Below are 12909 nucleotides of genomic sequence, written 5' to 3'. Positions count from 1 at the left end.
TCGTAGTGATGCATATTAGCACTAATGCAGATTAAAGTAAGTAGAACAACATTCTGGTATACAAAATCTGATTCTATCAATGAGTGGATGATGGAAGGAAAGATGCCTGATGATCCATGAAACACAAATGGGACAGATTTAACACAATTTTTATGTCCCTAGATGGGAGTTGCAGTCCAGCACATCTGGAGGGCGTCAGGTTGGGGAAAGGCTGCTCTGGGGCATCTAGAGCTCATCCTTTAAGATTATTACTTTCCCAGGCTTTGGGTGGAAGGAAGGCCTGCCTCTAGCTACACACCATCCCCCAATCTGTAGCGGCTACTGACTAGCAACAGCAGGTCACCTAATGGAACTATAAACTTAGAAACCAGCCCTTACAATAGATCATAGTTAAACTATGGAATTGCTACCTCAGGATGTACTGATGGCCACCAATTTCAATGGCTTTTAAAGGGGGTTCGATAACTACCTGGAGGAGAAGGCTATCAATAGTTACTAGTAGGGATGTATGAATCCCTTACCTGGCTCCGTGCAGGGGCATCCGCGGTGGGGGGGAAGCGCTCCATCCCTCCCCCCGGAATCCTCCCTGGCCGGCTTTGCGGAGGCGCTGGCTGGGGCCGTCCGCAGCCAGAGTTCCGGCCACGGCCAGGCTGCTGCGGCCGCAAATAGCGGCCATCATAGCGGCCGCCATTTGCATCCTTGCAAGCAGCCGTGATAGGCTACGTAAGTATTTACGTAGCGGCCGCCATTTGCGTGGCTGCCTTTACCGTGATAGGCTACGTAAATACTTACGTAGCCTATCACGGCTACAAGGACGCAAATGGCGGCCACAGCAGCCCAGCCGCAGCCAGCCGGGAGACCAGCCACCGCTGCTGCCGCCAGAGCCACCGCCAGAGCCACTGCCGCCGCTGCATCCGCCCCAGGTAAGTTCCGTCGCGGGGGGATTTCGCAGGGGGGGGCGGGGGCGGGAGGCTGTTCTGCCACGGATTCCGCCGGGGCAGATTCTAATGAATCCGGCCTCACTGGAATCCATGGTGGAATTCTCTGACATCCCTAGTTACTAGTCCTGATGGCTATGTGCTACCTCCAGTACCAGAGGCAGTAAGCTTATGTACACCAGTTGCTGGGGAACATGGGCAGGAGGGTGCTGTTGCACTTGTGTCGTGCTTGTGGGTTCCTGGTCAACAGCTGGTTGGCCAATGTGTGAACAGAATGCTGGACTAGATGGAGTCTTAGTATGATCCAGAATGGCTCATCTTATGTTCTTAATCCTACTGTGCATTTTTACCCTATATGTTTTAGAGCAACACTATCAAGAGTTTGAAAGGGAGACTCCAGCATGAAGCTGCCAATTACATGCAGTAGTGTCATCAAGGAGGGACTTTGGGGCAGAGGTCCTGGGACCTATTCAGCAGAATGGGCAGGAGGGCCCCCAAACACATCAGGGCTGGCTTACTACAGTTTGAAGTAAGTGATGTAAGACTTATTACTAGCTAAATAGGGGTCCAGGGTCTAAAATGACTTAACGGCACCACTGCGTATTTCAATTCATTAGCAAACCTGTGTATACCAATTCATAAATCAATTCATTAACAAATATGTGCATATCAATTCATTAGCAACTTTGACGCTGTGGAACTTGGTCTCAGGAGATGCTGAGAGTGGCTAGCTCACTACAGAAAGGAATAATCCGTCTTTAGATGCATATTTACACTATTGATCTTGCTAGGCCTATTCATCTCCAGAGGCTGCTAGACTGGAGTGGGTGACACCCACTCTGATTGTATCTTCTTTACGGTAAACTGGATTCTGTTTTAATTTGTGCTCCACCTAGTACCATGGCACATCTATGTATTTCTTGAATTTATTGAAAACATTTTTATCCCACCTTTCCACAATATGTTCAAGGCAGCTAGACATTTCACTGGTATTTTAGTGCTATTGCTTGAGTTGCTTGACCTTTGGACTTCCCTTCGCAAAACAAACAATATTTTTCTCCTTCTCTATGTACTCAGGATAGATATAGATGTAGATACAGGCATGCACACACACACGCACACACACTGAAGTGGATATTTCATACATATATCTGATGAAGTGGGCTCTGATGATGCTTCGCAAAGGCTTACGGCACAAACATTTGTTAAACTTTAAGGTGCCACAGGAAACTTCATTGTGCTTCTGGAATCTCTCAGGATGTATTTATTTATCTGTTACATTTATATCCCAACTTGTCCTCCAAGAAGCCCAAGGTGGGTACATGAGATTCTCCTCCTCTTCATTTTATCCTCACAACAATCCTGGGGGCGGCGGGGCAGGGGTAGGTTAGACTGAGAGTCAACGGCTGGTCCGAAATCAGCCAGTGAGTTTCATGGCCGAGTGCAGACTAGAACCCTGGTCCCCCAAGTCCCAGTCCAACGCTCTAACTACTACACCAAACTGTCTGTCTCCAGGATTCAGTCAGGATCGGGAATTGCTCATGCACTGATTATTGTATTGGCAGGGGCCCTGTGGTGAAACGGTGTGGTTCTCAAATAGCTTATTAGATTAGTCTGGGGGGCAAGCTCAAGTCAAAAGGACCAGCTCAGAGCCCTGCAAACATTTTGCACGCCTCAAGCTTTTCCCTTTTATAGAAGAAAATAAGGAAGCCACTGTGAAGAAACATGCATGCTTTTGAACAGCACAGAATGTTTTATCAGTCAGAATGGAAAACAAATTTGATGTGCCACAATCTGAAATCTAACTTACTTGGAAAAGCTCATAGTGTCTGTCAACCAACAATCAACTTGTTGACATGCTGCTAAAGCACATAAGTCATTCTCATTGGACATATTCTTATATAATTTCATGGCTGCTCCAGTATAATCTTATTTTCCCCCCTGTAATGAATGTTACCTTCATTACTTCTATTACTGTACTTTTTCCCTCATTGTTGTCTTTGTTATATTACGATACCCCTTGTATTTTAATTTATTTTCCCTTCTTATTATTGTTTCTCTTACAAAAATCAAATAAAGGATTTAAAAAACATCAACCCCCAAGTAATTTATATCCAGTCTGAAACAGTATTTATTTAAAAAGAATTATTATTCAAATAATTATTTTATTTTTATTTATTTTTTGTATTCCACATTATAATTAAACATTTCAAAGAAGCTTAAATGTCTGCTCTATTGCTCTAGAGTAACTTTCCCAGTAGAAGGTGGAGACTCTGCTCAGGCTGACAAAAGAGTTCTGTGCAATTGAAAAACTTGCAGGCTTTGTCACAGTGGTTTTCCTGGTTTCTTCTCTGGTAAGGGAAGTGCTCAAAGCATGGGGCATGTGTGTTTGCCCAGCTTCCTGAAACCCAGTTCAGTGGAAATGCAAGAAGAGATAGAACCTGGGTTCTTTATATATGCAGAGTGTGTGCTCTTTAACTGAGCTACAGGCTCTCCCCAAGGAGTACTTCAAGTAATGGGAGGAGGCCCCTCGTCCCATGTGGCTTTTACTTCAGTGGTTGAGGACCTGGATGGAATGCAAAGGAGGGAAGCAGATGCAGGTAGGATGTGAGTTTCTACTCCAGCTCCCTAGCATTTGGACTTCCGAAAATATGGGATGTCCCTGAACAGACTAATTTCTGTGGTTTCTTTTCCATTCAGCTGTACCGTAAGGAACTGTCTCACATGTTCAGCTCTGGTTAGAAAGTCCTCCGTTTTCCCTTTATTCCCATTTTATTAGCACATCCGAAAACAAAACATACCCTGACTCTACTGTGACCGTCTGAAGGCCATGCTTTCTCCTGTCATAACCGCACTGCAGGACTCTGGAGCGTGCCTTTATTTATGCTTTCAAGGGGGTTGACTGATGGCAGCCACTTTAGCTTAATTGAATCTCCCACAGTGTTGTCTGAGAAGGGAAGGCCTCAAGAAGGCCTCACTGGGAAGACAATGAAGCACATGCAAAGCAGTTTAACCTGCTGATTTCGCCAGCCCAATTTGCTGAGTTACATCAGTCAAGAAGATGGGGTGGCACATTACACATTTAACCAAGAAGCAAAGAAACTCTTTGTAAACTGAATGAAGGTCTGATTTTAAAGCCCCATTTTGTTTTAAATCTGAATTCTACAGGAGAACACAGTTACTTATTTTTGTCAACAGGCCTCATTACTATGTAATGCCATGTTTATGGCAGATTTTGACCAGGGCGGGACAGCTGAATTATTCTGGCACCTGAGTTAGATTGTGGAGAGTGAAGCCGCTCCTGTGGAAGTTGACCCAATGTGGTGTATCATATCACATGTGACCCCCTTGGGGTTGTATATAGGAAAGCCTCTCCCTGCCAGAGAGGAAGGAGTGTTGCTCAGTGGTAGTGCATATTCTTTGCATGCAGAAGGTCCTGGGTTCGATCCTTCACGTCTCCAGGTAGGACTGGAAAAACACCCAGAAACTAGAGCTGTGATGCCAGTCAGTGTTGACAATACTGCACTAGATGGGCCAATGATCTGACTCAGTATAAGGGGGTCTCCTGTGTACCTGAACCAGACAGTTAGATCTGTGGGGGAGGCCCATCTCATTGTCCCACCCCTTGGGGAAGGACATTGAGTGGTGACATCTCCATGGTGGTGGTGTGACTTTGGAATGCCCTTCTGAAGAGGTACATCTGGTGACAACTTAATAACTTTTTGGCACCAGGTGAAGACCCACTGTTTACTCGAGCACTTATGAATAGGTAGTTGATGCTGTAATGAATAGGACTGGATCTACCATTGATTATTTGTTTTTCCTGCTGATTATCTGTTGGTTTTATTTGAGGCTGAGTGATTTCTTTTCTTTTATTGTTGGTTGTTTTTTGTATTGTTGGCACCTGCCCTGGGGTTTTTTATATGAAGGATGGGATATAAATAGAACTAAGTAAACAAATAAAAATAATGCTCTACGTGTAGTGGAGGACTGCACATGTCGGAAAATTGGCTCCCCTGCCCCAATACATGTAGAGCCGCAGCACATGTTGATATAAGGCCATAGTTTACTGTGGATCAATGTTGAGTTAAAGTTGACTTAACCAGTAGTTGAACTGCACAAGCTTTACCAAAAACATCAGGAAATAAATGGCAAGCACTGCTGGAAGCCCTGTTTGCACAAGTCATGTTGCACTGCTTTGAACAGGGGCAAATGTTCCAAATAATACTGAACAAAGACCTCCGTCATAAATGCCAGGTACCTTGTGGGTGACTAGTGACCTGCAGACAGCACCAGAGTACACTGTTGGAAGTTTGGGGACTATTTGGGACAAGGTTTGTTTCTTTTGTTCCATGCATCTCATCCAGAAGGATACCTCTCTCTCTCTCTCTCTCTCTCTCTCTGTATGTGAATTTATTGGCCTCCTCTATGTGTTGTGGCTTAGTAAAGAACAGGCCCAAGTAAAGTTGGTGTGCACCCCTGACTTTGTAAGGGGTGCACCATATTTGAAAGGGTATTCCTTATTCCAGAACACAGTGGCTCTCCTATATTGCTTACATTCTGTATTTGTTAACAGTTCATTAAATAAAGTTAAGAACAGTTATATAAACATTCAGGAGTCCATCTGCATAATCTCCCACATCATGCAACTGCTCTGTGTGGTGAGCCACTAAGCTGCAGGTAGTAGTTTCTCAATGAAGTACCCTTGGGCCTTGTACTGACTCCGCCCACCCAAGATGGCCATTAGAACTTCCTCGACAGAAGGAGTATAAAAGGCCTTCATGTTCCAGTGGAGCCTTACTTGAGTGACAAGGGGCCGATCTACATTGCACCCGCCATCGCAATGAATTCGGTGTCCCATCGGGTTAAAAGCTCTCGCATTAAAATGTGATTATTCACACTCACCCATTTACTCGTTGCAGTGCTTCATCGAATGCGCAAGCTCAGTTCACATTCGAGCGCTGTGCTGTTTTCCTGCTGTTTTCCTGTGCGCGCTTGTCTGATCTCGGATGCTAAGCGGGGTCAGCCTCGGTCAGTAGTTGAATGGGCAACCGCCTGGGAATCAGGCTTCCTGCATTGAGCAGGGGGTTGTTGTATCCCTCAAATGAGCTAAGTTTTACTCCCTCCGATCCCCTGCTCGGGATGTTTTTTTAAAATTCAGGCATTATCCTTGCAGAATCGGGGCTTCTCCACAATGTTTTTTTTTTCTAATTGAGGCATGATCTTCCAAGCTTCAAAGTTGTGAAGCTTCACAACTTTGAAGCTTCGAAGATCATGCCTCAATTTTAGAAAAAAAAACATCGTGGAGAAGCCCCGATTCTGCAAGGCTATTACGGCGAAAAAAAGGGGAACACAAATAGCATAGTGGGTGCTATTTGCGTTCCCCTTTTTTTTGCCGTAATAGCCTACGTAAATATTTACGTACGCTAGAATGGTGAAAAATAGGGAACGCAAATGGCAGCCACTGTAGCCGCTGCCATTTGCGTACGCTGGTGGTTTTTTTTTGGGGGGGGGTTAGCCGTGATAGGCTACGTCGTAAATGCTTACATAGGCTATCACAGCTGCAAGGTCGCCAATGGCGGCCGCAGCAGCCCGGCCACGGCCGGCCAGGAGACCAGCTGCCAGAGCCGCCGCCGTCGGAGCTGCTGCTGCTGGAGCCGCCGCTGCCAAATCCGCCACATCCGCCCCAAGTAAGTTCCCTCCCAGGGGGATTCTGTTGGGGGGCGGGGGGGAGGAAGCTGTTCCGCCACGGATTCCGGGGGGCCGGATTCTAAAGAATATGCATGACCCCGGATTCTCGTATTGTGAGAGAGGGAGAAAAATGTCTCACTATCCACATTCTCCACACCATGCATAATTTTGTACACCTCTATTATGTCTCCCCTTATGGTACCCTCCTTTTTTTCCAAGCTAAACAATCCCAGCTGTTGTAAACTTCCCTTGTAGGGGAGATGCTCTAGCCCCTTGATCATTTTAGTTGCCCTTTTCTGCACTTTTTTTCAGCTCTGCAATATCTTTTTTTAGGTGTGGTGATCAGAACTGTGGACAATATTCTAAGTGCGGTTGCATCATAGATTTGTATCAAGGTAATATCATATTGGCTGTTTTATTCCTTTTCTAATTATGTCTAACATGGAGTTTGCCTTTTTTCAGCACCCGCACACTGACGTTTTCATTGAGCTGTCTATGACAAACCCAAGATCTCTTTCTTGGTTGGTCACTACTAGCTCAGATCCCCTCAGGTTATACTTGAAGTTGGGATTTTTTTTGCATCCGGCGGTGGCGGGTTCGTAGGGGGCTGCCGCCGCCGCCATTACAAAAAAAAAGTAAAGTAAAAAACAAACAAACACCCGTGATAGGCTATGTAACGATTTACATAGCCTATCACGGCTAGATTTCCAAAGTCAGCCGTGATAGGCTACGTAAATCGTCACGTAGCCTATCATGGGTGACTTTGAAAAAAAAAAAGCGCGTACGCAAATGGTGGCGCCCATGGAGCGCCGCCATTTGCGTTCCTTATTTTGGCACGTCTAGTCTACGTAAACATTTACGTAGACTATGGCGAAAATAAGGGAACGCTATTTGCGTTGCTCTTATTTTCGTCGTAGTCTACGTAAATCTTTACGTAGACTAGACGTGCCAAAATAAGGAACGCAAATGGCGGTTCCCATGGGAGCCCGTGATAGGCTACGTGACGATTTACATAGCCTATCACGGCTGACTTTGGAAACCTAGCCGTGATAGGCTACGTAAATCGTTACGTAGCCTATCACGGGTGTATGTGTGTTGTTGTTTTTTTTACTTTTTTTTTGTGGCCGGGTAGACGGGGCGCTCCTACTCGGCCTGAATTTTGCCGGCGAGGGATGGGGCACCTCCCCCCCAGGCCTGAATTTTGGCCGGGCGAGGCGGGGCGCCTCCCCCCCCTCACCTGAACTTCGGGGGGAGAACCGAAGCGCCTCCCCCCCACCGCGAAGCAAGCTGCGGGACGAGGTAAGTCCCTTCGTCCATCCCTAGAATTTACCATTTGTCCCTACTCTCTGCTTTTTGTTCTTTAACCAGTTACTGACCCATAGGAGGACCTGTCCTCTTATTCCATGACTACTAAGTTTGCTCAGGAGTCTTTTGTGAGGGACTTTGTCAAAAGCCTTTTGGAAGTCCAAGTAGACAATTTCTACCAGATCACCCCTGTCTACATGTCTATTGACATTCTCAAAGAACTCTGAAAGGTTAGTGAGACAGGACTTACCTATGCAGAAGCCATGCTGATTCTTTTTCAACAGGGCTTGTCCTTCTATATGCTTACTAAGTTTATCTTTAATGATGCTTTCAACCAATTTACCTGGAACAGGCATTACTCTAACCAGCCTGTAATTTCCCAGATCTCCCCAGGATCCCCTTTTAAAAATGTGTGTTACGTTGGCCATCTTCCTCTTGTACAGAGGCTGATCATAGGGACATTTTGCATATTTTGAGAGCCAGTGTGGTATAGTGGCTAGAGTGTTGGACTGGGCACTGGGAGATCTGGGTTCTAGTCCCCACTAGGCCATAGAAGCTCACTGTGTGACTTTGGGCCAGTCACAGACTCTCAGCCCAGCATACCTCACAGAGTTGTTGTTGAGAGGCTAAAATGGAGAGGAGGAGGATTATGTACGCCGCCTTGGGTTCCTTAAAGAGGGAAAATGGTGGGAAATAAATAAATAAATACAATTTTGGTTAGATCAGCAATTTCATATTTGAGTTCTTTGAGAACTCTAGGATGGATACTATCTGGGCCTGATTATTTGCTTTCAATTTATCAATACGGTTGAGAATTTCATCTTTTGTTACCACTATTTGCCTCTGTTCCTCAGACTCCCTTCCTGAAAATATCAGTTCAGGCACAGGTATCTGTCTTATATCTTCTGCAGTGAAGACCGATGAGAAGAATTCATTCAGCTTCTCTGCAATCTCCTTGTCCTCCTTTAGTTCTCTTTTAGTTCCATTGTCATCCAAGAGTCCGACTGCCTCCCATGCTGGTTTCCTGCTTCTGATATATTTAAAGAATTCTTTATTGTTGGCCTTGATATTGTTAGTGATATGCTCTTCAAAATGCTTTTTTTTTTTTTTGCATCTCTTATTGTCTGCTGGCATCGCCTTTGTGCAAGCTTGTGCTCCCTTTTGTTTTCCTTACTTGGACAAGACTTCCATTTTCTGAAGGAAGCCCGCTTTTCCCTAATAGCTTCCTTGACACTGCTCGGTAACCATGCTGGTGATCACTTGGACTTGGTGCTACCTTTCCTAACTTCTATTATTGTGGTTTTGAGTAACCTCAAAGCATTTTGAAGGGATTTAACCCTCTTGACTCCCCCTTTCAGCTTTCTTTTTACCAGTTCCCTCATTTTAGAGAAATTTCCTCTTTTGAAGTCAAATGTGACTGTGCTGGACTTCCTGTGCAATTTTCCACTCAAATACGTATTAAATCTGATAGCACTGAGGTCACTGTTTCCAAATGGTTCAACAACATTTACATCTCATACTAGGTGCTAGGGACACCACTTAGGATTAAATTTCAGAAATACTGATCTCCTTTCAGGAGATAGTTCAATGGTAGAGCACATGGTTTGCATACAGAATGTCCTAGGTATATTCCCTCGAGTTTCCAGTTAAAACGATCAGATAGCAAGCACTGGAAAAAAAACCAACACCCACTGCCTGTCAGAGTAGGCCTTCTCAGTGGTGGCACCCCACTTATGGAATAAACTCTCCAAAGAGGAGGTTCACCTGGCACCAACATTGTTATATTTTGACCCCAGGCAAAGACCTTTCTCTTCTCCCAGGCATTTTAGAGACCTACTTCTAGGTTAGTATGGCCATTTTATTGATTCCAACCTGTTTATTGTTTTGCATTATATTGTATTTTATTCTTTTAAATATTTGTATTGTATTTTATATTTTTAACTGTTGTTATATGGCATTTTAGTTTTTTAACTGTTTGTAATCCACCCAGATAACATTTGTTATTGGGCGGATTATAAATGTACTAAATAAATAAATAATACAATAAATAGATGTTCCTAATTTGATATGGAGCACACAGTGAAACAGCCTGAAAATTTCTGTTTTCATCCTTCTTAAATAAGCACATTCTTAGTCCTTATGACAGGCTTGAAAAATGTGTGGGGGATGCATGGTAAAATGTCTGAAGCCAGAGAGAGTCTAAGGGTGCAATCCCATGTTCAGACAGAAAAAAAGTGCTACAACTCCCAGCGTTCCCCAGCCAGGTTGGCTGGCTGAGGAATGCTGGGAGTTGTAGGACTTTTTTTTCTTTCTAAACATGCACAGGACTGCACCACGTTGACAGCGTTCAGACAGCGGGGCTTGAGTTTCCTGCATAATTCATGGTCCTTTCTCCTGACCAGCAGAAACAGATTGAATTATGCAAATAAGCCCATATATTCAAATTTGTAAAAGACTGCAAGTGACATGGGTCACAGAATCTTAAAATAGAGCTTGCGTTAATTTGGCACGCATGCACACAAACACACACACAAATACATGTATCTCACAAAATACACAACCTCTAGAGATGAATTTCCAAGTTAAATCCAAACTTAGTCATCATGCTTGCTGTGTGTTGGCCAAGCTGGTTTGTCCTTGTGCCCTCAATTGCTTTCCTCCCAGCTGCTTTCATCCTTGTGCCCTGGCAGAGAGGCTGATAGCACACCAGGAAAGCTACATTTCCACATGGCCTGCCGATTTTGTTTCCTTTGGTGTGTGTGTGTGTTTTTCTTCAAATTATTGTGTTTGCCCAGAGCGCAGGCCTTTGTGTGATTTCTCAATGACTTTTGCAGAACTGTACAAACTGGAGAATTGGAAGAGAGACCAAAGCCAGAACTTTTAACATCATCCTAGCCTCACAAGAAAAGACCATCTATCCACCAGCCTCCCACAGATGGCATCTGATCCAAATGCCCATGTTAGTATTGAAGATGGGCAGAACTGCGGGGGAAGAACCAGCTATTTTTCATGTGGGCTCTGCTGAATTTCTGGAAGTGAGATTCACCTGCGTAATTTCCTTAAGCATTCACAAGAATGGTATTGTACACCATATAAGATTAAGAGGATATATAAATTGACTCATGACAAGTGCTGAAGGTGAGGTGATCATAGTGCAGATTATATGCACATATTTTGGCACTGTGTTAAAATTAATTCATATTGGATTTTGATTTTGCATTATATTGAGCTCATAATGGGGTATATACCAAGGGATCTGTTAAGGGTGCTTTTGATTTATCTAAAAGAGTGTGTAGATGTGTCTGATTTAGAGATTATTATTAATTTATTTACAGCAGCTAAAATTCTTATTGCATTGCTTTTGGAAAATAGTATTGCCCCTCTCTTGTCTGATTGTTCGTTTGTTTTTAGCATTTTAGATATTGCTATTATGATGAAACTGACTTATTTAATAAAGGTAAGAGAAAATCAAATATTTGAAAATAGATTTATTGAGAAATTGAGTGCTTCTTTCACATTTTGCAACAGTTCACTTCAGGACAATATTCATTGGTTTGAATTTATGTATCAGAGGCTATGTATTAGGAAGAGGATTTATTTTTTATTCTGTATCATTCTCTTTATTATTTTAATTTTTTTAAAATGATCCATTGGCAACCAAACCTGCTTGTCCAAACTGGAGCAGTGCTTCCCTAACCTCGCAATTTTAGATCCTAGTCTTACAGTGCAGTCCAATGCATGTCTACTCATATGTAATTTATTTATTTTATTTATTTCCTTTCATTTCTATACCACCCAGTAGCTGAAGCTCTCTGGGTGGTTCACAAAGATTAAAACCACAAAGCACAGCATAAAACAATGTAAAATATGAAAGCTTAGAACCACAATATAACAGTACAACCAGAATAAAACCTAGTAGAGATGCAGAGATTTAAAATGCAGATTTAAAACACCAGAGCTAAAAGGCTAGGAAGTTAGATGCTAAAATACTGGGAGAATAAAAAGTTCTTCAGCTGGCACCGGAAGGAGTACAATGTAGGTGCCAGGCGAAACTCTCAGTGGGGCTTACTCCGAGCAATCCTCATGGGGAAAGCACCCCAGGGACCATAGGATATGGCAGATTCCACCTTCTGAGGCTAACATGACACTAACATGACCTGGGGAGGGGGAATCCCAGATTGGGCTGTTCCACTTCACACACCCCGTGCCATTTTTATTTTCTAAGAATGCCTCCGGAGCTCACATGGAGATCAGGGGCATTCTTGGAAAGAAGATAGCTGGCAGTGTGCCAGCATTCTAGGGTTTAAAACATAAAAAATAAATGCAGAATAATAATATCAGGAGGGGCAGAGAGCCTGGAGGGCTTCTCCAAGAGAGGGGTCCATGGGCACAATGGTGCCCAAAGGACCACCTTGCAGACCCCAAGGACAGTCCATGCATTTCTGAGGATACGTTGCCTGAAGGTTGGCTAGTGCGATATCACTTAAGTCAACAGCCGACTGGGAGGCCGCAAAACAACATGCTTCTGGCTTCTTTTCTGAGCTGTCATGGGCAGGAGTGTAGACAAGCTCTTTGCTTTTCTTCAGCGCTCTGCTTATTGCAGAGTTTGTGTCTCTGAACAGGTTGACGTGGTCAGGCAGAAAACTCGGCTGAGCAGCTGAAGCCTGCCACTGCTCCATCACTGTCAATAAGCAAGATGGAAGGTCCTTACATCATTTCATTTACTATTTCAATGATTACATAGCTCATTGCCTCCCCATTGTTTCAGTGATGGATTTAATTAACTTCCAATTAATCACTGGGGGTGATATTTAATGCTCAGCCCAGCACCGAGCATGGTGTCACAGACCAAAGAATATATTTTGAAGGCTTCGGTAATCAAGAGGTCACGGAAGATAGATGCTCTCCACTGAAAGACGGAGAAAGAAGATAAATTTGTGCATCCAGCTCCACTCTGGCTAACTGCTTTGAGATA

The 12909-nt window shown here is 43.9% G+C and overlaps 1 long non-coding RNA gene across 1 annotated transcript; it reads left to right on the top strand.

Annotated features, from left to right (window-relative positions):
- The first annotated feature begins 3172 nt into the window (after positions 1-3172).
- LOC146343679 (uncharacterized) lies at positions 3173-11413 on the top strand. The gene is made up of 3 exons (XR_014792561.1): positions 3173-3538; positions 6963-7024; positions 10769-11413. It is a non-coding gene; the product is annotated as an uncharacterized LOC146343679 (long non-coding RNA).
- Positions 11414-12909: the final 1496 nt, after the last annotated feature.

Source organism: Heloderma suspectum, chromosome 5 (assembly GCF_057233095.1).
Source record: "Heloderma suspectum isolate Gila_16-S chromosome 5, 16-S_ref, whole genome shotgun sequence".
Taxonomy (NCBI): Eukaryota; Metazoa; Chordata; class Lepidosauria; order Squamata; family Helodermatidae; genus Heloderma; species Heloderma suspectum.
Note: the sequence above shows the minus strand (reverse complement) of the source record. Positions and strands in the feature narration are given on the sequence as shown.